At 47.8% G+C, this 25,723-nt stretch overlaps 1 protein-coding gene across 4 annotated transcripts in view; it reads right to left on the bottom strand.

The window, feature by feature from the left end:
- LOC143764914 (oocyte zinc finger protein XlCOF7.1-like) overlaps positions 1-12,257 on the bottom strand; it is a 69,677-nt gene extending 57,420 nt beyond the window's left edge. Inside the window, exon 1 of one of the 4 annotated variants that reach the window (XM_077251021.1) lies at positions 12,199-12,257. The gene's annotated coding sequence lies outside the window, so the exon portion shown is untranslated. The remainder of the gene's footprint in view (positions 1-12,198) is intronic. The other 3 variants (XM_077251019.1, XM_077251022.1, XM_077251023.1) reach the window with 3 other exon arrangements.
- Positions 12,258-25,723: the final 13,466 nt, after the last annotated feature.

The following is a 25,723-nucleotide window of genomic DNA, read 5'->3' as shown; positions in this document are numbered from 1 at the left end:
CTTCATGCTATCTAGTAAGCGGACCTCGATTTTGCTAAACCTATTTTCATACTACGTTTGTCATTTCATCTAAAATCACCGCCAATATATGTGGGGGCCTCTGTCTGCCTTTTGGGAAAATTTCTCTAGAGGTGAGCCAGGACTGTCTTTTCCTCTGCTAGGATTAGGTAGTTCTCCGGCTGGCGCTGGGCATCTAGGGATAAAAAACGTAGGCATGCTACCCGGCCACTTCTAGCTGTGCGGCAGGTTTAGTTCATGGTCAGTATAGTTTCCATCTTCCAAGAGCTAGTTCTCATATATGCTGGGCTATGTTCTCTCGCCATTGAGAATCATGACAGTTTGACCGGCCCAAAAAAGGGTTAAATTACTGGCTGAGAAAGGAGAGAAAAAAGAAGTCTGCTACAATTTTTTTTTTTTTTTTTTTTTTTCCCTCTAGTTCTGAGTGTGCTCTTAATTGAATCACTTGCTAGTCTGCCTATACTGCAGCCTTCCTCTCTTTCTCTCCTTCTAATCCTTGAATGGCTCTGTGTTCACCTGTTTCAAATGGATCTTCAGAGTGTAGCTACAGGTTTGAATAATCTCGCCACAAAGGTACAAAATTTGCAAGATTTTGTTGTTAATGCACCTATGTCTGAGCCTAGAATTCCTTTGCCTGAATTCTTCTCGGGGAATAGATCTCACTTTCAAAATTTTAAAAATAATTGCAAATTGTTTTTGTCCCTGAAGTCTCGCTCTGCCGGAGACCCTGCACAGCAGGTCAGGATTGTAATTTCCTTGCTCCGGGGCGACCCTCAGGACTGGGCTTTTGCATTGGCACCAGGGGATCCTGCGTTGCTCAATGTGGATGCGTTTTTTCTGGCCTTGGGGTTGCTTTATGAGGAACCTCATTTAGAGCTTCAGGCGGAAAAGGCCTTGATGTCCTTGTCTCAGGGGCAAGATGAAGCTGAAATATACTGCCAAAAATTCCGCAAATGGTCTGTGCTTACTCAGTGGAATGAGTGCGCCCTGGCGGCGATTTTCAGAGAAGGTCTCTCTGATGCCATTAAGGATGTTATGGTGGGGTTCCCTGTGCCTGCGAGTCTGAATGAGTCCATGACGATGGCTATTCAGATCGATAGGCGTCTGCGGGAGCGCAAACCTGTGCACCATTTGGCGGTGTCTACTGAGAAAACGCCAGAAAATATGCAATGTGATAGAATTCTGTCCAGAAGCGAGCGGCAGAATTTTAGACGAAAAAATGGGTTGTGCTTCTATTGTGGTGATTCAACTCATGTTATATCAGCATGCTTTAAGCGTACATAGAAGCCTGACAAGTCTGTTTCAATTAGCACTTTACAGTCTAAGTTTATTCTATCTGTGACCCTGATTTGTTCTTTGTCATCTATTACCGCGGACGCCTATGTCGACTCTGGCGCTGCTTTGAGTCTTATGGATTGGTCCTTTGCCAAACGCTGTGGGTATGATTTGGAGCCATTGGAGGCTCCGATACCTCTGAAAGGGATTGACTCCACCCCATTGGCTAGTAATAAACCACAATACTGGACACAAGTGACTATGCGTGTTAATCCGGATCACCAGGAGGTTATTCGCTTTCTGGTGCTGTATAATCTACATGATGTTTTGGTGCTGGGATTGCCATGGCTGCAATCTCATAACCCAGTCCTCGACTGGAGAGCTATGTCTGTGTTAAGCTGGGGATGTAAAGGAACTCATGGGGACGTACCTTTGGTTTCCATTTCATCATCTATTCCCTCTGAGATTCCTGAATTCTTGTCTGACTTTCGTGACGTTTTTGAAGAACCCAAGGTTGGTTCACTACCTCCGCACCGGGAGTGCGATTGTGCCATAGACTTGATCCCGGGTAGTAAATACCCTAAGGGTCGTTTATTTAATCTGTCTGTGCCTGAACACGCGGCTATGCGAGAATATATAAAGGAGTCCTTGGAAAAGGGACATATTCGTCCTTCGTCATCTCCCTTAGGAGCCGGTTTTTTCTTTGTGTCTAAGAAAGACGGCTCTTTGAGGCCGTGTATTGATTATCGACTTTTGAATAAAATCACGGTTAAATATCAATATCCGTTACCACTGCTTACTGATTTGTTTGCTCGTATAAAGGGGGCCAAGTGGTTCTCTAAGATTGATCTCCGTGGGGCGTATAATTTGGTGCGAATCAAGCAGGGGGATGAGTGGAAAACCGCATTTAATACGCCCGAGGGCCATTTTGAGTATTTGGTGATGCCTTTTGGTCTTTCAAATGCCCCTTCAGTCTTCCAGTCCTTTATGCATGACATTTTCCGCGATTATTTGGATAAATTTATGATTGTGTATCTGGATGATATTCTGATTTTTTCGGATGACTGGGACTCTCATGTCCAGCAGGTCAGGAGGGTTTTTCAGGTTTTGCGGTCTAATTCCTTGTGTGTGAAGGGTTCTAAGTGTGTTTTTGGGGTTCAAAAGATTTCCTTCTTGGGATACATTTTTTCCCCCTCTTCCATCGAGATGGATCCTGTCAAGGTTCAGGCTATTGGTGATTGGACGCAACCCTCTTCTCTTAAGAGTCTTCAGAAATTTTTGGGCTTTGCTAACTTTTATCGTCGATTTATTGCTGTTTTTTCTGATGTTGTAAAACCATTGACTGATTTGACTAAGAAGGGTGCTGATGTTGCTGATTGGTCCCCTGATGCTGTGGAGGCCTTTCGGGAGCTCAAGCGCCGCTTTTCTTCCGCCCCAGTGTTGCGTCAGCCTGATGTTGCTCTTCCTTTTCAGGTTGAGGTCGACGCTTCTGAAATCGGAGCTGGGGCGGTGTTGTCGCAGAGAAGTTCCGACTGCTCCGTGATGAGACCTTGTGCCTTTTTTTCCCGTAAATTTTCGCCCGCCGAGCGGAATTATGATATTGGGAATCGGGAGCTTTTGGCCATGAAGTGGGCTTTTGAGGAGTGGCGTCACTGGCTTGAGGGGGCCAGACATCAGGTGGTGGTATTGACTGACCACAAAAATTTAATTTACCTTGAGTCTGCCAGGCGCCTGAATCCTAGACAGGCGCGCTGGTCGTTGTTTTTCTCTCGGTTTAATTTTGTGGTGTCTTACCTACCGGGTTCTAAGAATGTTAAGGCGGATGCCCTTTCTAGGAGTTTTGAGCCTGACTCCCCTGGTAATTCTGAGCCCACAGGTATCCTTAAAGATGGAGTGATATTGTCTGCCGTTTCTCCAGACCTGCGGCGGGCCTTGCAGGAGTTTCAGGCGGATAGACCTGATCGTTGCCCACCTGGTAGACTGTTTGTTCCTGATGATTGGACCAGTAGAGTCATCTCTGAGGTTCATTCTTCTGCGTTGGCAGGTCATCCTGGAATCTTTGGTACCAGGGATTTGGTGGCAAGGTCCTTCTGGTGGCCTTCCCTGTCACGAGATGTGCGAGGCTTTGTGCAGTCTTGTGACGTTTGTGCTCGGGCCAAGCCTTGTTGTTCTCGGGCTAGTGGATTGTTGTTACCCTTGCCTATCCCGAAGAGGCCTTGGACGCACATCTCGATGGATTTTGTTTCGGATCTGCCTGTTTCTCAGAAGATGTCTGTCATCTGGGTGGTGTGTGACCGTTTCTCTAAGATGGTCCATCTGGTTCCCTTGCCTAAGTTGCCTTCTTCTTCCGAGTTGGTTCCTCTGTTTTTTCAAAATGTTGTTCGTTTGCATGGTATTCCGGAGAATATCGTTTCTGACAGAGGGACCCAATTCGTGTCTAGATTTTGGCGGGCATTCTGTGCTAGGATGGGCATAGATTTGTCTTTTTCGTCTGCTTTCCATCCTCAGACTAATGGCCAGACCGAGCGGACTAATCAGACCTTGGAGACATATTTGAGGTGTTTTGTGTCTGCGGATCAGGATGATTGGGTTGCTTTTTTGCCTTTGGCGGAGTTCGCCCTCAATAATCGGGCCAGCTCTGCCACCTTGGTGTCCCCGTTTTTCTGTAATTCGGGGTTTCATCCTCGATTTTCCTCCGGTCAAGTGGAATCTTCGGATTGTCCTGGAGTGGATGCTGTGGTGGAGAGGTTGCATCAGATTTGGGGGCAGGTGGTGGACAATTTGAAGTTGTCCCAGGAGAAGACTCAGCTTTTTGCCAACCGCCGTCGTCGTGTTGGTCCTCGGCTTTGTGTTGGGGACTTGGTGTGGTTGTCTTCTCGTTTTGTCCCTATGAGGGTTTCTTCTCCTAAGTTTAAGCCTCGGTTCATCGGCCCGTACAAGATATTGGAGATTCTTAACCCTGTGTCCTTCCGTTTGGACCTCCCTGCATCCTTTTCGATTCATAATGTTTTTCATCGGTCATTGTTGCGCAGGTATGAGGTACCGGCTGTGCCTTCCGTTGAGCCTCCTGCTCCGGTGTTGGTTGAGGGTGAGTTGGAGTACGTTGTGGAAAAGATCTTAGACTCTCGTGTTTCCAGACGGAAACTCCAGTATCTGGTCAAATGGAAGGGATACGGTCAGGAGGATAATTCTTGGGTCACTGCCTCTGATGTTCATGCCTCCGATCTTGTCCGTGCCTTTCATAGGGCTCATCCTGATCGCCCTGGTGGTTCTGGTGAGGGTTCGGTGCCCCCTCCTTGAGGGGGGGGTACTGTTGTGAAATTGGATTCTGGGCTCCCCCGGTGGCCACTTGTGGAATTGTACTTGTGTGCATCATCCCCTCTTTTCACCTGCTCCTATCAGGATGTGGGAGTCGCTATATAACCTTGCTCCTCTGTCAGTTTCATGCCGGTCAACAATGTAATCAGAAGCCTTCTGTGCATGTTCCTGCTACTAGACAACTCCTAGCTAAGTTGGACTTTTGTCCTTGTGTGTTTTTGCATTTTGTTCCTGTTCACAGCTGCTGTTTCGTTACTGTGTCTGGAAAGCTCTTGTGAGCGGAAATTGCCACTCTGGTGTTATGAGTTAATGCTAGAGTCTTAAAGTAATTTCTGGATGGTGTTTTGATAGGGTTTTCTGCTGACCATGAAAGTGCCCTTTCTGTCTTCATGCTATCTAGTAAGCGGACCTCGATTTTGCTAAACCTATTGTCATACTACGTTTGTCATTTCATCTAAAATCACCGCCAATATATGTGGGGGCCTCTGTCTGCCTTTTGGGAAAATTTCTCTAGAGGTGAGCCAGGACTGTCTTTTCCTCTGCTAGGATTAGGTAGTTCTCCGGCTGGCGCTGGGCATCTAGGGATAAAAAACGTAGGCATGCTACCCGGCCACTTCTAGTTGTGCGGCAGGTTTAGTTCATGGTCAGTATAGTTTCCATCTTCCAAGAGCTAGTTCTCATATATGCTGGGCTATGTTCTCTCGCCATTGAGAATCATGACACTCACCAGAGCCTCCAGGCCGATCCGGACGAGCCAAATGAAAGGCACGAACAAGATCGGCAGCATGAACATCAGAGGCAACCACCCAGGAATTATCCTCCTGACCATAACCTTTCCACTTGACTAGGTACTGAAGTTTCCGTCTCGAAACACGAGAATCCAAAATCTTCTCCACCACATACTCCAACTCCCCCTCAACCAACACCGGGGCAGGAGGATCAACGGAGGGAACCATAGGAGCCACATATCTCCGCAATAACAACCTATGGAACACATTATGGATGGCGAAAGAAGCTGGAAGGTCCAAACGAAATGACACAGGATTAAGAATTTCAGAAATCTTATAAGGATCAATGAAACGAGGCTTAAACTTAGGAGACGAAACCTTCATAGGGACATAACGAGACGACAACCAAACCAAATCCCCAACACGAAGTCGGGAACCAACACAGCGACGGCGGTTAGCGAAACGTTGAGCCTTCTCCTGGGACAATGTCAAATTGTCCACTACGTGAGTCCAAATCTGCTGCAACCTGTCCACCACAGAATCCACACCAGGACAGTCAGAAGGCTCAACCTGCCCTGAAGAAAAACGAGGGTGGAAACCAGAATTACAGAAAAAAGGCGAAACCAAAGTGGCCGAGCTGGCCCGATTATTAAGGGCGAACTCAGCCAAAGGCAAGAAGGACACCCAATCATCCTGATCAGCAGAAACAAAGCATCTCAGATATGTTTCCAAAGTCTGATTGGTTCGTTCGGTTTGGCCATTTGTCTGAGGATGGAAAGCTGAAGAAAAAGACAAATCAATGCCCATCCTAGCACAAAAGGACCGCCAAAACCTCGAAACAAACTGGGAACCTCTGTCCGACACGATGTTCTCCGGAATGCCATGTAAACGAACCACATGCTGGAAAAACAATGGAACCAAATCAGAGGAGGAAGGCAATTTAGGCAAAGGTACCAAATGGACCATCTTAGAGAAGCGATCACAAACCACCCAGATAACTGACATCCTCTGAGAGACAGGGAGATCTGAAATATAATCCATGGAAATATGCGTCCAGGGCCTCTTCGGGACCGGCAAGGGCAAAAGCAACCCACTGGCACGAGAACAGCAGGGCTTAGCCCGAGCACAAGTCCCACAGGACTGCACAAAAGAACGCACATCTCATGACAAGGAAGGCCACCAAAAGGATCTAGCCACCAAATCTCTGGTACCAAAGATTCCAGGATGACCAGCCAACACCGAACAATGAACCTCAGAGATAACTCTACTAGTCCATCTATCAGGGACAAACAGCTTCTCCGCTGGGCAACGGTCAGGTCTATCAGCCTGAAACTCCTGCAGCACCCGCCGCAAATCATGGGAGATGGCAGACAAAATTACCCCCTCTTTGAGAATACCAGCCGGCTCAGGAACTCCCGGAGAATCAGGCACAAAACTCCTTGAAAGGGCATCAGCCTTCACATTCTTAGAACCTGGAAGGTACGAAACCACAAAATTGAAGCGGGGGAAAAACAGCAACCATCGAGCCTGTCTAGGATTCAACCGCTTGGCAGACTTGAGATAAGTCAGATTCTTGTGATCCGTCAAGACCACCACATGATGCTTGGCTCCTTCAAGCCAATGTCGCCACTCCTCAAACGCCGACTTCATAGCCAACAACTCTCGATTGCCCACATCATAATTGTGCTCAGCAGGCGAAAACTTTCTAGAAAAGAAAGCACATGGTTTCATCACAGAGCCATCAGAACCTCTTTGAGACAAAACAGCCCCTGCTCCAATCTCAGAAGCATCCACCTCGACCTGAAACGGGAGCGAAACATCTGGCTGACACAACACAGGGGCAGAAGAAAAACGACGCTTCAGCTCCTGAAAAGCCTCAACGGCCGCAGAGGACCAATTGACCACATCCGCACCTTTCTTGGTTAAATCAGTCAATGGTTTAACAACACTAGAAAAATTAGCGATGAAGTGAGTAAAAATTAGCAAAGCCCAGGAATTTCTGAAGGCTCTTCACAGAAGTAGACTGAGTCCAATCATAAATGGCCTGAACTTTAACAGGGTCCATCTCGATAGTAGAAGGGGAAAAAATGAAGCCCAAAAATGAAACCTTCTGAACTCCAAAGAGACATTTAGACCCCTTCACAAACAAGGAATTAGCACGAAGGACCTGGAACACCATTCTGACCTGCTTCACATGAGACTCCCAATCGTCCGAAAAGACCAAAATATCATCCAAATATACAATCATGAATCTATCCAGGTACTTTCGGAAGATGTCATGCATAAAGGACTGAAACACAGATGGAGCATTAGAAAGCCCGAATGGCATCACCAAGTACTCAAAATGGCCCTCGGGCGTATTAAATGCTGTTTTCCATTCGTCGCCCCGTTTAATACGCACAAGATTATACGCCCCTCGAAGATCTATCTTGGTGAACCAGCTAGCCCCCTTAATCCGAGCAAACAAATCAGACAGTAGCGGCAAAGGGTACTTAAATTTGACGGTGATTTTATTGAGAAGGCGGTAATCTATACAAGGTCTCAGAGAACCATCCTTAAGGGCTTCAGAAAGACCCTTTCTGAAAATTGCCGCCAGGGCACATTCATTCCACTGAGTAAGCACAGACCACTTTCTAAACTTCTGACAATATACCTCCGCTTCATCCTGACCCTGACACAAAGCCAGCAAAATTTTCTCTGCCTGATCCACTGAATCTGGTTCATCATAAAGCAATCCAAGCGCCAGAAAAAACGCATCTACATTACGCAATGCAGGATCTCCTGGCGCAAGGGAAAATGCCCAGTCTTGAGGGTCGCCACGCAGCAAAGAAATAATGATTTTTACTTGCTGAATGGGGTCACCAGAGGAGCGGGGTTTCAAAGCAAAAAACAGTCTACAATTATTTTTGAAATTCAGGAACTTAGATCTATCCCCAGAAAACAAATCAGGAAATGGAATTCTGGGTTCTAACATCGGGTTCTGAACTACATAATCTTGAATGCCTTGTACCCTTACAGTGAGTTGATCCACACAAGAGGACAGACCTTGAATGTCCATATCTACACCTGTGTCCTGAACCACCCAGAGATTTAGGGGAAAAGAGAAACAAAACACGCTGCAGAGGAAAAAAAAAAAAAAAAAAAATTGGTCTCAGAACTTCTCTTATCCCTCTATTGAGATGCATTAACACTTTATAGGCCAGCTGTACTGTTATGATTGAACTGGTGGTTAGGAGCACTAGAAATGACCAGATGAGCAAACTAGTAATACAGGACGAGCTCTGGGAAGTGGGAGCTCTGCTGACCGCAACCCCTAATCCTATCACAACAACTAGAAATAGCCGTGGAGCGTTCCTGACTCTGCCTAGACGCCTCTTCACAGCCTAAGAGCTAACTACCCCTAAAGATAGAAAATACAGCCTACCTTGCCTCAGAGAAATTCCCCAAAGAAATAGGCAGCCCCCCACATATATTGACTGTGAGTTAAGATGGAAGTCACAAACACAGGAATGAAATAGGTTTCAGCAAACAAGGCCAGACTTAACTAAATAGACTGAGGATAGAAAAGGTATCTTTGCGGTCAGCATAAAAAACTAACAAAAAACCACGCACAGTGTGCAAAAGAGAGCACCGCACTGACTCACGGCGCGGTGGTGCCACTCTGCATCCCAGAGCTTCCAGCTAACAAGACAAAATCATAATAGCAAGCTGGACAAAAACACAATGGTAACAAATAAACTAGCAGGGACTTAGCTTTTGCTGAAGTAGACAGGTGATCTGAAAGATCCAAGAAAACTGATCCAGTACTAGGACATTGACAGCTGGCATCAGGTAACGATCTGACTGGAGTTAAATAGAGCAGCCAGCCAAGGCCTAAATGAGATCAGCTGGGGAAGGAACCTCAGAATCAGCAGCTCCACTCACAGCCACCAGAGGGAGTCCATGGACAGAACTCGCCGAAGTACCATTCATAACCACAGGAGGGAGTTCGAGAACAGAATTCACAACAGGAGAAGGCTTCTCCTGACTCACCCAGAGGTAATGGAGCCTTCTCCACAGGAAATGCAGGCAGCAGAGTATCCCCACCAAGGTGGTCTCTATCTTTCCACGGTTTAAGCAAATTAATATGATAAACCTGCTCTGGCTTCCTCCGTCCTGGTTGGTGTACCTTATAGACTACCGGTCCCACCTTCTCCATAATCTCATAGGGCCCCAGCCACCTTGCAAGATGTTTGCTATCCACTGTGGGCACAAGTACCAACACCTGATCTCAAGGACTAAAGGTTCTTACCCGAGCTTCTCGGTTATAGACCCGACTCTGAGACCGTTATGCAGCTTCCATATGTTCCCAGACCAGCGGTAGGACTGTCTCTATTCTTTCCTTCATTTTTGCAACATGTTCTATTACACTCTTGTGGGTGGTTGGTTGGTTCTCTGCTCTACCATTTCCCCACGTATTTTCTCAACTCGATACAACAGGTTTCAGTTTAGCTCAAAGCATGGCAACATTGTGGCTACCCCAGATTGTTGGGCTTCCCCTTTAATAAACAGTACATTTTCCCTGGCTCGAGCCAAAGTAGGGTCTCGGAGTTGCGCCATAACAAAATTATCGCCCGATACATTTAAGTCTGATAATTCAGGTCCTGGCGGCAAGTCTTCCACATCCCTGGCCATCACTTCTATGGGAGAATTCTCCCCCTCCTCCACCGAAGGGGATGTTACACTACCGCTAACACTTCTTCCTCTGGACCACCAGGTTCATGCCACACTTATGGAGAATGTAACCTGGTAGCCACCGATGTCGGCAGTTGTCCACTGGGTGAGACAACTGTTGGCCAAAGTACAGAAAATAAAGGAAAGTCTCTTTTAAGTATCAATTCATAATGTAAGTCTAAGAGAGGACTCACAGGTTCCCATACAGATGAAGACTTTAATCTAAGACAGAAATGGCATTAAGTTAGATCCTGGAAACGAGGATCGCCTTAACGTGGCTTCCAGGTACACATGAATTGGCCAATTTATGCGCTAAGAATTCTCAATTTTAATACAATTCAATTTTCATATTTCATATTTGCATGCTATGGCGCTACAGTGTGCTGCCTTTTTTGTTTGAGTGTATATGAGTTGGTGACTCTAGGTAAGCACCTGTTCACACTTAGTTTATGCTTGGATGTGATGGTTAGTTTTTTGAAACTATGTAATAAGACTGGAGTGTAGTGCCACCTCCTGAAGGCTTCTATGTAGTACCTGTATGCTTGAGGGTAGCGCCACCTACTGAAGGATTCTATGTAATATTAATATACTGGAGGGTAGCACCACCTACTGAAGGATTCTTTGTAATAACAATATACTGGAGTGTAGTGGCACCTACTGAAGGCTTCTATGTAGTAACTGTACGCTTGAGGGTAGCACCACCTACTGAAGGGTTCTATGTAATAACCATATACTAGAGGGCAGTGCCACCTACTGAAGGCTTCTATGTAATAACAGTATACTGGAGGGTAGCGCCACCTACTGAAGGGTTCTTTGCAATAGCAATATACTGGAGGGTATTGCCACCTACTGAAGGGTTCTACGTAGTAACTGTGAGCTTGAGAGTAGCGCCACCTACTGAAGGCTTCTATGTAATAACAATATACTGGAGGGTAGCGCCACCTACTGAAGGGTTCTACGCAGTAACTGTGAGCTTGAGAGTAGCGCCACCTACTGAAGGGTTCTATGTAATAAAAGTACACCAAAGGGTAGAGCCACCTATGGAAAGGTTCTATGTAATAAAAGGACTGGAGTGTAGTGCCACCTACTGAAGGGTTCTATGAAATAACAATATAACGGAGGTTAGCGCCACCTACTGAAGGGTTCTGTGTAGTAACTGTACTCTGGAGGGTAGTGTCACTTACTGAAGGGGTTTACCTAAAGAGGTATTCCCATCTCCAAGATCCTATCCCAATATGTAATGGGTGTAAAAATAATAATATTAGCAAATATCTCCAATTAGAAAAGAAGTATAGTTTTTCGGATTCTCTGTCTTTTTCTTCATGTGCAGGACCTTAGTTATCCATGGTTATGACCACTGATGCAACGACAGCTAGTTGGTAGTGGTCGCAACCATGGATACCTAAGGTCCTGCACATGAGGAAAGAGACATAGAGAATCAGAACAACTATACTCCATTTCTAATTGGAGGTATTTGCTAATATTATTCTTATTACACCTACTACCTATGGGGATAGGGTCTTGGAGATGGGAATACCTCTTTATTTGTAATGTTGCTAAATTGAGGCCACAGTGCAAGGCCTCCTTCACATATACGTGTCTCTGGTACATTTGACATACGCTTTTTCCACAGATACCACACATACTCATAACCTATGGTGATCTTCACATAACCATGTTTTAACCCCACGGAGACACGTTTGTTTTTTCCGGCAGCACGGATGACAAGGGCCAATACAAAGTGTATGGGTCCGTGAAAACCACGTGCAGCACACGGATGGCGTCTGTGTGCTGTAGGTGTTTAACATTGCACAGTATAGGAGAAGCATTTCATTCCTTAGCCATAACACGGATGAAATACGGATGGCAAATATTGATGACACCGCTGCCGGTTTTTAACATACGTGTTTTTTTCACACAAATGTAAATTAGACCTAAGGGAACAGCGCCACCTGCTGGAGAGCTCTATGTAATAACAGTATAAAAAGACAGCACCACCTGCTGGAGAGCGCTATGTAATAACAGTACAGTAGACGAGTGCACCTTCAAATGTGTCACCGGTTCTCTGGGGTAAACCTCATTATGGGGATAGTCTTTGTGGGGTGCAGCACATTTAACCCCCCTCCCAAACGGAACCTGCAGTTACCGTCATAGACTCCGCTATCTCCGGCAGCTCCTCCTCTTCCCTCGAGCGCCACAGAAAGCACCGGAAGTGCCCATCCGGAAGTGGAATCTATTGAACTCAGCTGTGCGTTCCACCTAACAATGCCTTGCGCTGCACTCACTGACACTTCCGGCTGTACCCAGCGGCTGCAGTCCGGTTCTCCTTAGTGGCTCCTCGGCTCTGGCTATGGGAAGGAGGGCTCCTCCGGTCACCGAAGGCTGTGGGCACTCGTTACTGGTCCGTCCCTGTTGAAAAGGAGGCAACACTCCAGTGACTGGAATTCATATTTCTCCTATTATCCAGTGATGAAATAGAGGGCACCATAGACGTCTATGTTATATATATGCTGCTAATGTTCCTTGTAGCTATATGTGGCATAGTGCAGGGTACGGGACAGACACTGGCCAGAAGGACTCCCTTGTGGCTCCACATGCCCATGCTGAGCCTGTACATGGGGGGATTCCGGGCATAGGGATCGGGTCTTAGGCTACTTTCACACTAGCGTTGTTTGCTGTACGTCGCAATGCGTCGTTTAGGAGAAAAAACGCATCCTGCAAAGTTGTCTGCAGGATGCGTTTTTTCCCCATAGATTTACATTAGCGACGCATTGCGACGTATGGCCACACGTCACAACCGTCGTTCGACGGTTGCGTCGTGTTTTGGCGGACCGTCGGCACAAAAAAAGTTACATGTAACTTTTTTTGCACGTCGTGTCCGCCATTTTCGACCGCGCATGCGCGGCCGAAACTCCGCCCCTCCTCCCCGGACCTTACAATGGGGCAGCGGAAGCGTTGTAAGACTGCTTCCGCTGCCCATGTCGGGCATCACTTTCACAACGCGCGTCGGGCCGACGCTAGTGTGAAAGCAGCCTTACTGGGCAGGGCACCAGAGCTTACCTGATGTAAAGGGGGTAAGTACAAGTTACTGTGAAGTGAGGGCAGCATGAAAGCCATCATTATTGGGCTGGCCCAGGGGATCATACTGAGATCTTTTACTCACACACTAGTAACAGCAAGGGTTAGTCTTATGATCGGTCTTCAGGAGCACCCTGTTTCCCAGCTTGATGGATCTTCAGGAGCACTCTGCTTCCCAGCTTGATGGATCTTCAGGAGCACTCTGCTTCCCAGCTTGATCGGTCTTCAGGAGCACTCTGCTTCCCACCTTGATCGGTCTTCAGGAGCACTCTGCTTCCCACCTTGATCGGTCTTCAGGAGCACTCTGCTTCCCAGCTTGATCGGTCTTCAGGAGCACTCTGCTTCCCAGCTTGATCGGTCTTCAGGAGCACTCTGCTTCTCAGCTTGATGGATCTTCAGGAGCACTCTGCTTCCCAGCTTGATGGCTCTTCAGGAGCACTCTGCTTCTCAGCTTGATGGATCTTCAGGAGCACTCTGCTTCCCAGCTTGATGGCTCTTCAGGAGCACTCTGCTTCTCAGCTTGATGGATCTTCAGGAGCACTCTGCTTCCCAGCTTGATGGATCTTCAGGAGCACTCTGCTTCCCAGCTTGATGGATCTTCAGGAGCACTCTGCTTCCCAGCTTGATCGGTCTTCAGGAGCACTCTGCTTCCCAGCTTGATCGGTCTTCAGGAGCACTCTGCTTCCCAGCTTGATCGGTCTTCAGGAGCACTCTGCTTCCCAGCTTGATGGATATTCAAGAGCACTCTGCTTCCCAGCTTGATGGATATTCAGGAGCACTCTGCTTCCCAGCTTGGTGGATCTTCAGGAGCACTTTGCTTCCCAGCTTGGTCGGTCTTCAGGAGCACTCTGCTTCCCAGCTTGATCGGTCTTCAGGAGCACTCTGCTTCCCAGCTTGATCGGTCTTCAGGAGCACTCTGCTTCCCAGCTTGATGGCTATTCAGGAGCACGCTGCTTCCCAGCTTGATGGATATTCAGGAGCACTCTGCTTCCCAGCTTGATGGATATTCAGGAGCACTCTGCTTCCCAGCTTGATGGATCTTCAGGAGCACTCTGCTTCCCAGCTTGATCGGTCTTCAGGAGCACTCTGCTTCCCAGCTTGATCGGTGTTCAGGAGCACTCTGCTTCCCAGCTTGATCGGTCTTCTGGAGCACTCTGCTTCCCAGCTTGATGGATATTCAGGAGCACTCTGCTTCCCAGCTTGCTGGATCTTCAGGAGCACTTTGCTTCCCAGCTTGATCGGTCTTCAGGAGCACTCTGCTTCTCAGCTTGATGGCTCTTCAGGAGCACTCTGCTTCTCAGCTTGATGGATCTTCAGGAGCACTCTGCTTCCCAGCTTGATGGCTCTTCAGGAGCACTCTGCTTCTCAGCTTGATGGATCTTCAGGAGCACTCTGCTTCCCAGCTTGATGGCTCTTCAGGAGCACTCTGCTTCCCAGCTTGATGGCTCTTCAGGAGCACTCTGCTTCCCAGCTTGATCGGTCTTCAGGAGCACTCTGCTTCCCAGCTTGATCGGTCTTCAGGAGCACTCTGCTTCCCAGCTTGATGGATATTCAGGAGCACTCTGCTTCCCAGCTTGATGGATATTCAGGAGCACTCTGCTTCCCAGCTTGGTGGATCTTCAGGAGCACTTTGCTTCCCAGCTTGGTCGGTCTTCAGGAGCACTCTGCTTCCCAGCTTGATCGGTCTTCAGGAGCACTCTGCTTCCCAGCTTGATCGGTCTTCAGGAGCACTCTGCTTCCCAGCTTGATGGATATTCAGGAGCACTCTGCTTCCCAGCTTGATGGATATTCAGGAGCACTCTGCTTCCCAGCTTGATGGATATTCAGGAGCACTCTGCTTCCCAGCTTGATCGGTCTTCAGGAGCACTCTGCTTCCCAGCTTGATCGGTCTTCAGGAGCACTCTGCTTCCCAGCTTGATGGCTCTTCAGGAGCACTCTGCTTCCCAGCTTGATGGCTCTTCAGGAGCACTCTGCTTCCCAGCTTGATGGCTCTTCAGGAGCACTCTGCTTCCCAGCTTGATCGGTCTTCAGGAGCACTCTGCTTCCCAGCTTGATCGGTCTTCAGGAGCACTCTGCTTCCCAGCTTGATCGGTCTTAAGGAGCACTCTGCTTCCCAGCTTGATGGATATTCAGGAGCACTCTGCTTCCCAGCTTGATGGATATTCAGGAGCACTCTGCTTCCCAGCTTGGTGGATCTTCAGGAGCACTTTGCTTCCCAGCTTGGTCGGTCTTCAGGAGCACTCTGCTTCCCAGCTTGATCGGTCTTCAGGAGCACTCTGCTTCCCAGCTTGATCGGTCTTCAGGAGCACTCTGCTTCCCAGCTTGATGGATATTCAGGAGCACTCTGCTTCCCAGCTTGATGGATATTCAGGAGCACTCTGCTTCCCAGCTTGATGGATATTCAGGAGCACTCTGCTTCCCAGCTTGATGGATATTCAGGAGCACTCTGCTTCCCAGCTTGATCGGTCTTCAGGAGCACTCTGCTTCCCAGCTTGATCGGTGTTCAGGAGCACTCTGCTTCCCAGCTTGATCGGTCTTCTGGAGCACTCTGCTTCCCAGCTTGATGGATATTCAGGAGCACTCTGCTTCCCAGCTTGCTGGATCTTCTGGAGCACTTTGCTTCCCAGCTTGGTCGGTCTTCAGGAGCACTCTGCTTCCCAGCTTGATGGATCTTCAGGAGCACTCTGCTTCCCAGCTTGGTTGGTCTTTAGGAGCACTCTGCTTCCCAGCTTGATCGGTCTTCAGGAGCACTCTGCTTCCCAGCTTGATGGATATTCAGGAGCACTCTGCTTCCCAGCTTGATGCATCTTCAGGAGCACTCTGCTTTCCAGCTTGATGGATCTTCATGAGCCCTTTGCTTCCCAGCTTGGTCGGTTTTCAGGAGCACTCTGCTTCCCACCTTGATGGATCTTCAGGAGCACTCTGCTTCCCACCTTGATGGATCTTCAGGAGCACTCTGCTTCCCAGCTTGGTCGGTCTTCAGGAACATTCTTCTTCCCAGCTTGATAAATCTCCAGGAGTAAAAAAACACCATCAGAGGAAAAACCTCCACTATTCTAGACAAAAAAAACACCAGTACACAGGCAGAGATGTTTACCTGTCCAGGGCCTCCAAACAATTGCACTAACCAAGGTGCAGCGGACCCAAATAAAGATGGTAAATACGCAGGTGCAATAATACCGATAAGGCAGCCACCCTACAATCAGGAATTGGCCGTGCTTGGTACACCTGTGCAAACAAATAATCTGTATGTGGCATGTTCACACAAATGCAGAGCATATGGCTCAAAGCCTATTGACGCCATATAGCGGGCTAACCATCGCTAACTATGATGCATCCTGTGTGAACAGAGGCCACAGTTTACAGAGCCATCTAGGGCCCAGCTGCACCCTGAAAAAATATAAAGTGCACAAAAACATAACAATGTATGCAAGGTATTGGTTGATATTATGGCCACAATACTTAAGCCGGCAACCCACGTCAAGGGTCCTTACGTATTGCCGGTCCTAATCTAACAAACACCATAAGAGGAAAAATCTCCACTATTCTAGACAAAAAAACACCAGTACACAGGCAGAAATGCTTACCTGTCCAGGGCCTCCAAACAATTGCACTAACCAAGGTGCAGGGGACCGAAATAAAAATGGCAAATAGGTGCAATAATACCGATAAGGCAGCCAGCCTACAATCAGGAATTGACTGCTTGGTACACCTGTGCAAACAAATAATCTGTATGTGGCATGTTTACACAGAAAAGCAGAGCATATGGCTCAAAGTCTATTAATGACGCCATATAGCGGGCTAACCATTGCTAACTGTAATGCATCCTGTGTGAACAGAGGCCACAGTTTACAGAGCCATCTAGGGCCCAGCTGCACCCTGAAAAAATATAAAGTGCACAAAAACATAACAATGTATGCAAGGTATTGGTTGATATTATGGCCACAATACTTAAGCCGGCAACCCACGTCAAGGGTCCTTACATATTGCCGGTCCTAATCTAACAATAAAACACCTTAAGAGGAAAAACCTCCAATATTCTAGACAAAAGAAACACCAGTACACAGGCAGAGATGCTTACCTGTCCAGGGCCTCCAAACAATTGCACTAACCAAGTTGCAGCGGACCCAAATCTCCAGGAGCACTCTGCTTCTCAGCTTGCGGTGCATTCCTCATGAGTTCTAGTCTGGATCAGAGGCTTGGCTGAACCATTGGCCCAAACTGTGTCTTCTAGCATGCTTCAAGCAGAGGCAGCTTTCTGCATCAGAAGAGTGCAAGAGCATTGAGGTTGGCCAGATCGCTAGAAAGCTCTTAGAAGTAGATTGGGAGCAGGGTCTTCTCTCCTCCTCTACCAGTCTTGGCTATTATTAGCTTAAGATTACTGCACTCGTTTTTATTTTGTATACCCCTTTTCACATGTAGCGTGGCATGGAATAAGCGGCGCCATAATAATTACTACATTCCTTGCTTAGGAAACCAGCTACCTTTTATAAACTGCAGCAGTGGCCGGTAACCTAGGTAATGAGCAAAAATGAGAGGACTTTTAAAAAGTTAAAGGGAACCTGTCAGCAGAATTGTGCATGGTAATCTACAGACAGTGTCAAGTTGGCTCCGTTATACTGATTAAAATGATAGCTTGGTTGATGAAATCCGTCTTGTGGTTGTTGTTTAATCTTTATTTTCAGTTGATATGCTCGGGCTCCTGGGCAGCCTGTGGGGGGTCTTCATGGGGTGCTCTGTTCTCATATTCATCTGTATAACTTACGACAGCCTGCCCCCCTATTTTACATACTAACCAAAACCACTGGATTGCCAAAGAATTCCAGACAGTAAATTAATAACTTTTTATTAAATAATAGTGGCAAAGAAAATTACATAAAGACAATGTGAGTGTATTCAGGACAAAAAAATATAAAAACCATAAAAAAGCACTCCTCATACCAACTTCTCTCCCTCCTTTATCCATGCAGAAAAAAGCTAACTGACGAGAATTAGTAATAGAGCCCAGATTATATAAGGAAAAGGAGTGGCTAACCAAGCACAGCTGAGAACAGGGATTTCCAACATGGCCGATTAATCCCTGTTCTGCAAGAAAAAATAAACACGTTTAATAAGCCGGAGAAGTGCTTCTCAACGCCGGAGTGGGAGCATCTAGACGCTGCAGTCCTCTGGCTCCGCTCTGTCGCAGTAACCCCGTAACACTCTATCTCTGCCTTTCCCTGGCTCTATGAAGCCAGACCTGTCAATCAAATAAGGGGGCGGAGATAGGGAAAGCAAGCAGGTAGGACCGTGTATTTAAATGATTGGCCCTGCCTTGAAGCACTGAGTGGCGGGACTTGGTCTGATCAGTCATCCTGTGCTGACAGACTCCTTTTAAAGAGCAGCCTATTTTGAGCCTTCAGGAGCAAAGAATATTTTTTATGAATTAAAGGAGTGGTCCGGAGGTCAAAGAAATTTTAATCTGAATCCGTATGTATATGATACCGTAATCTAAGCTAATTTCTAATATACTTGTATTAAAAATACCTTACTGTTACCCAACTACATTAACAGCTATTGTATTTTGTTTCTCTACTTCCTGTGTGATGACACATTGTTGAGAATCCCCGTGCATCCTGGGATACTCGAACGGAAACATCATCAGCGACGCTTGTTTCAGGGGTGGGGCTAGTCCCTGCGCGCTGTCATTGTATGATGTGCACAATCACAGCGAGTTCTGTGTTGTCAGCTCAGACAAATAGTAATGAGCAGAGAGGAGAGCGCACTATCAGAGTGCAGTTTTAGGGTACCTGCCAGTCAGAGACCAGCGTTGCCCCCGCAAGATAGCTGTAACTGCTGTGGTAACAGCCTGAGCTAAGGCTAGGTCCATACTGTGGTTGTGGACATGATAAGGAGGTATGTGCCTATCAGGGTGCACTGTCAGGTTGGATATCGAAGCATCTGTCCACCATAGGGACCCACTGTAAAGAGACGTATATCGCATGGTGTACATCTCTTTGCAGTGTGCCCCTGTATAGGAAGGTGCAATTTGCTTTGCTTTCCTATACAGTTACATAAGCGCATGTGGCCAGACGGTGGCTGAAAGAACACACTTTTAGCGTGTGTCCGGTGAAAGGTCGGCCATGGTGACATTACAATACATATCAGGAAAAGTTTCCAGATATCTACTGTAGGCTGCAGACACAGTGTGCACCTAGCTTAAGTGATGTACGGGCTGTAAACAGCAACCCTGTACGTTGCTTGGTGGCCACTGTCTGAATACTGTAGTACATTCTCTTCAATAGGAGATAAAGCTCAGTATTCGTCTACTAAGAAATGTACAGGGCAGCTGTGTTCGGGAGCAGATTTCAGCTAATAGGTGGGTGCGCTGGTGCTGGACCCCCACAATCTCATATTGAAGAACTATCCAGTGGACAGATAATCAATGATTAGACCTAGAGAACCTCTTTATTGCCCTCTGCAGTAATGCCATACATGTTCACGTTAAGTGTTGGTACAGCATGCTGCAGGGCTTAGAAGAGGAGGTCATTTGGCTTTCTGAGTTTGGATTTTACTGGATGTTATTTGGGAGCCATATCGCTTTTCTAGTGCCTCTGAACTACTAGGAACATGGATGTCACCGGGTCCTTCTCCGATACCACACAATCAGCAGAGCGAGGGAAGTATAAACAATCCCAAGACCTTTATTATAGGCAAAACTAAAAGGTCCATAAACAATCCACCACACTGAAAATACAATAGTGCAGAACACGAATGCAGTTCAGTAACAGGATAAAATGTCCAAGGAGATGAGAGTCCAATAATCCAGCAGACAGAGGATAAAAAAAATCCATATGCTTCCCTTTCTCTCTGACGTGCTGTGTTCACACCATCCTCACCACACGGGAACTGACTTTCAGCTTCTGTGCTCCTCAGCCCCCTCCTTATGTCCAGGGGTAGTCAGACAGGTTGGGGTGGTTTTCAGGCCTCCCAGACCTGACAAAGGTACCTCGTGGATTAAGGCACTACAGGGGGTCATCAAGAGGCCTAGATACAGTCAGGCTGCAGACCATAAGGGTACTGTCACACTCTGCAACTTTCCAACGATCACGACCAGCGATACGACCTGGCCGTGATCGTTGGAAAGTCGTTGTGTGGTCGCTGGGGAGCTGTCACACAGACCGCTCTCCAGCGACCAACGATGCCGAAGGCCCCAGGTAACCAGGGTAAACATTGGGTTACTAAGCGCAGGGCCGCGCTTAGTAACCCGATGTTTACCCTGGTTACCATCGTAAAAGTAAAAAAAAAAAAAACACTACATACTCACATTCCGGTGTCCGTCAGGTCCCTTGCAGTCTGCTTCCCGCCCTGACTGAGTGCCGCCATAAAGTGAAAGCAGATCACAGCGGTGACGTCACCGCTGTGCTCTGCTCTTACATTCTGGCCGGCAGTCAGTCAGAGCGGGAAGCAGACTGCAAGGGACCTGACGGACACCGGAATGTGAGTATGTAGTGTTTTTTTTTTTTACTTTTACGATGGTAACCAGGGTAAAAATCGGGTTACTAAGCGCGGCCCTGCGCTTAGTAAGCCGATGTTTACCCTGGTTACAAGCGAACTCATCTTTGGATCGGTGTCACACACACCGATCCAACGATGACAGCGGGAGATCCAGCGACGAAAGAAAGTTCCAAACGATCTGCTACGACGTACGATTCTCAGCAGGGTCCCTGATCGCTGCTGCATGTCAGACACAGCGATATCATATGGATATCGCTGGAACGTCACGGATCGTACCGTCGTAGCGACAAAAGTGCCACTGTGCCCTTAGGGTACTGTCACACAGTGGCACTTTGATCGCTCCGACGGCACGATCCGTGACGTTGCAGCGTCGCTTGATTATCGCTCCAGCGTCGTAGACTGCGGTCACACTTTGCAATGCACGGTGCTGGAGCGATAATTTCATGACGTAGTTGCGATGTAGAAGTCATACGGGACATTGGGAATATCGTGCACACCTTTGTTACACGCTGCGATCATGCCGCCACAGCGGGACACTTGACGACGAAATAAAGTTTCAAACGATCTGCTACGACGTACGATTCTCAGCGGGGTCCCTGATCGCAGTAACGTCTCAGACACAGCGAGATCGTAACTATATCGCTGGAACGTCACGGATCGTGCCATTGTAGCGACCAAAGTGCCACTGTGTGACAATACCCTAAGTGAGCTAATTCAATTATCAGCCGTTTGGAAGGTAATTGAGACTCTAGACAATATGGGGAATACACGGAATGATACAGGACAACAAGAGAACACTATGAAAATCAGTAAAATATAAGTATACACAAAATGATACCCACATAACATCACACCATCACAATGGACAACCTCTATTTTTCCATTGACAGATCTGAGAAGGGGCTTGGTTTTTGCAGGATCAGATTTAGTTTTTATTGGTGCCATTTGTGGGAACATAACATTTTTTATTTATTTTGTATTCCAATTTTTGAGATACAGAATAAACAAGTAAAAAGCAATTGTCTTTCTTTTTTTTATGCCATTCTATGCTGTCGACCGTGCAGTAAACGTGATTATTCTTTGTGTCAGTAAAATTACAGCAACGCTAGGGTTATAAAGTAATTTTATAATTTGCACCCTAAAACACTGATTTATGGAAAAAAGTATTTATTGCATTGCCATATTCTGAGAGCTATAACTTTTATTATTATTTTTTTGTTGATGGAACTGTGTGGGGGCTTGTTTTCTGCAGGATGAGTTGACGGTTTTGTTATTGCCATTTTGGTCACATAACTTACAGGTGCACCTCACAAAATTAGAATATCATCAAAACAATAATTTATTTAGTTCTTCAATACAAAAAGTGAAACTCGTATAGAGTCATTACACACAGTATGTCTTTGGAATGTGGGAGGAAACTGGAGTATCCGGAGGAAACCCACGTAAACACGGAGAGAACCTGCAAACTCCTTGCAGATGTTGTCCTTGGGATATGAACCTAGGACTCCAGCGCTGAAAAGCTGCAGTGCTAACCACTGAGCCACCATGCTGCCCCTCAGTAAATTAGAATAATTTATAATACCAGCTTGAAAAAATGATTTTAAAATCCAAAATGTTGGCCTACTGAAATGTATATTTAGTAAATGCACTTAATACTTGGTCGGGGCTCCTTTGGCATCAATTACTGAGATCAAACTGTGGCACTGCTGAGGTGTTATGGAAGCCTTGGGTGCTTTGATAGCAGCCTTCAGCTCATCTTCATTGCTGGGTCTGGTGTCTCTCAGCTCCCTCTTGACAATACCCCATATATTCTCTATGGGGTTAAAGTCAGATGAGTTTGCTGGCCAATCAAGAGCAGTGACACTGTTGTGTTTAATCCAGGAATTGGTAGTTTTAGCAGTGTGGGCAGGTGCCAATTCCTGCTGAAGAATGAAATTTCCATCTCCAAAAAGCTTGTCGGCAGAGGGAAGCATGAAATGCTCTAAAATTTCCTGGTAGACGGCTGCGCTGACTTTGGTCTTGATAAAACACAGTGGACCTACACCAGCAGATGACATGGCTCCCGAAACCATCATTGATTGTAGATACTTCACACTAGACCTTGGAAATCAAGGTCCCAGAGTCTGGAGGAAGAGTGGAGAGTTAGAAAATCCAATCTGCTTCAGGTCTAGTGTGAGTCTGGGAGTGGTCCAGGGCTCCCTGGCCCAAAGGGAAGTGTAACAGTCCCGTATTATTGTTCTTACTGGTGCAACAAGTACAACGTTTGAAACATTTGTAGCAGAAATTATCTCCGTGCTCAACGGCACACGTCTCGTACCGCTTTATCACAGTGATCTCATGCCCGCATAAGGGCTGAGGTAGAAGAGGACTCTTCAGCCACAAAGTCCATAGGCTGCCATGACACAGCAGTGGTAGCGGGAGGATGGGAGGTAGGTGAGGTGCGAGGTGCGATTCGGGCCCGCACAGCACTCCGAGCCGTCCTCCTCGGTACACAGGGCCACAGCCACCGCCTAATAGCCCCTAGGACGGTCTTCTTTGAAGGAGACCCAGTCCTCTTCCACGAGAGGTCTATCAAACCTCACAGAGGCGGCGTTCACATACACCTTGTCATTGGTGCCCTGCTCTCGGATGAAGCCATACCTCTGCTCAAGCTTTGCATGTACTTACTGCCCACCAGAGCGACGCCTGGCCATAGCGTCCTCTCCGTGTCGGTGCAGTTCTGCCCAAACGTCTTTTTCCCGCTGTTTTTTTTCCTTCAATGGGCCCTACACCACTTGCTGGAAATGTGAAGTGCCCAGTGCCAAGCCTGCACCAGACGTGGGCCTGACCTCCTCATCTGGCGGCACCAGATCACCATACGGAGGCTCGTTTCCGGACACAGAAGGCTGGGGGACGATCCGACTTGGTGGAGTGGAGGATCGCGGCGGAGACCAGCCTCCTGGGGTCAAAGGTAGAGGCGCACTCACCGCCATAGGTCTTGATGGACCGGCCACACCCGTCCCACGACCGCTGGGTCCTTCTGCGGACGCTGCTGCATGAGGTTCTGGCTCACCCTTCTTTTCCGGTCTGGGCTCCTACGGGGCTGTCGCTAATTCCTGTCCCCATTGAGGCTGACTAACTGGTTCCGGACAAAGAGGTTCCGGTGGATGAGGTGTTCCTGCTCTGAGTGACGGCATAGCTTGAGCTCCAGCAACTCTCCGCCGCAGGTAACGGGCTCGTCACAACATCGACGTCCCTCCGTGGTCCAGTCAGTGTTCACTCCTCCTGCCACCACTTCCATTCCACTCAGCCTATGCCTCTGCAGTGATGGGTACAGGAGTAGTGCATTGCTGCCGACTCCGGATCTCGCCATGGCGCCACACAGCTGCATATGGAGTTTTCTTCTGGGCCCCACCCATTCCCGGGTGGGGTTGCTTCCGCCCGCTCCACCCATACCTTGGAAATCTGTTGTAGGGGTGGGATCTTCGTCTCTATCGCACCCAGCAGGGGCGGACACCATGATTAGGCCACAGTTTTTGCCAGACAGCTTCTCGCGCCATTTCTCCATTAGGACACCCATGAAGGACAAGTTCAAAGCTGTCATCGTCCATTTGCGTGCCATCCTCCGCCATTTGCAAAGCTGCCATCTTGGCCACCACAGTATCAGTGACATTCAAAGTTTTAGTCAAGTCCAGCATTTGAAGCACATCCACATCAGCGATATCTTCCACGGTGTTTCCTTGTGGCACGGTTGCGGCATCCTACCAGCTATACCAAGTGTGAGGGAGGGCCAGGGCCGTAGTTGTGGCTGAAGCTAAGGGTCTTTGCGCACCCTGGCCTCTCATCACATGCAAAGAACATTCCTTTATGAGGGTACTTGCCTCTCTGTTATCAGTACTTTCCGGATCCCTCCTGAGCTGATGCAGGCTCCGTTCACACAGATTTACTCACATTAAGACACAGTCCAGCTTTAACTTTAAACATAAAACTTTACTTGTTACTGTTTGCAGCACATCCTTTTCAGTTACATTTTTAGCATCGGGTTCCATACATTCCACATTTCTTACTTTCCCTGCTTCTCCTCTTTCGGCCTCGAGTACGTGCCCGGGTTGTACCACTTCTTGCGGTAACGCAGCGTTCTCCCTGTCCAAACTCACTGTGCCTGGGGGGTTCCCTCAGCTGTTTCGCGCCAGGATCTGAGGGCATCAGCCCACGCGACGAGTTACCACATTATGGAGCCACCTGCATCCCAGTACTGTCCTGGCCCTGCTTTCAGCCTTCATCTCAACACTGATATAGTCCGCTGCTTAGTTATTCTTCTGGCCCAGTGAGCCTTGGATGCCTGAGTACTGCACTTAACGTTGTGCAGCTGCTGGGTAGCCTGGGCTCTTGCACCCGACCAAGCTGCCTGGGCACCCTGGCTCCTATTGAATCTACCGTATTTTTCTGACTATAAGACGCACTTTTTTTCCTCCAAATTTGGGAGGAAAGTGGGGATGCGTCTTATAGTACGGATATAGCATGTGGGGAGAGGGGCAGCAGCGAGTGGGATCACACTGTTATCCCACTTCAGGATGTCCCCACTGCCCGGAATCAGCTGCTGGGGAAAGCACATGGCCCCGCTGATTAAGTGCAGTGAATATTTATTAGCTGCTCCCCGCCCACCGATCAGCTGAGCGGTGAGCCGGGAGCAGCAAATGAATGCTGCACTTAAGCAGGGACACACAGTTTCCCCAGCACTGATTCCGGGGAGAATCTGTGTGTCCGGGGGAGGAGGAGGCAGCAGCAGGGGCCAGGAGATCGCTGTCTACCTGCCTGTGCTGGACGCTGAGCTGTCTGGTGCACAGGGAGGACCTGTGTGATGTCAGAAGTGGGCGGGCTAGAGCATCACATGGCAGCTCAGAGCCCTCCCTCTTCTGACATCATCACAGGTCCTTCAGACTCCCACCTAGAATCTGCAGCTTCCTCTTATGTCCTGCGCTGTGGAAAGGCAACAACAACAGGGAGGGCTCTGTGTGTGTGCAGCCATGGGATGCTCCAGCTTTTACCTCACAACAGTGTGGCTGGCTGCCACAATTAAGAGGTCAGTCTTTACAAAACACAATAAAGCACTCTGC

Source organism: Ranitomeya variabilis, chromosome 4 (genome assembly GCF_051348905.1).
Source record: "Ranitomeya variabilis isolate aRanVar5 chromosome 4, aRanVar5.hap1, whole genome shotgun sequence".
Lineage (NCBI taxonomy): Eukaryota > Metazoa > Chordata > Amphibia > Anura > Dendrobatidae > Ranitomeya > Ranitomeya variabilis.
This window is presented reverse-complemented; position numbering and strand designations above follow the sequence as displayed.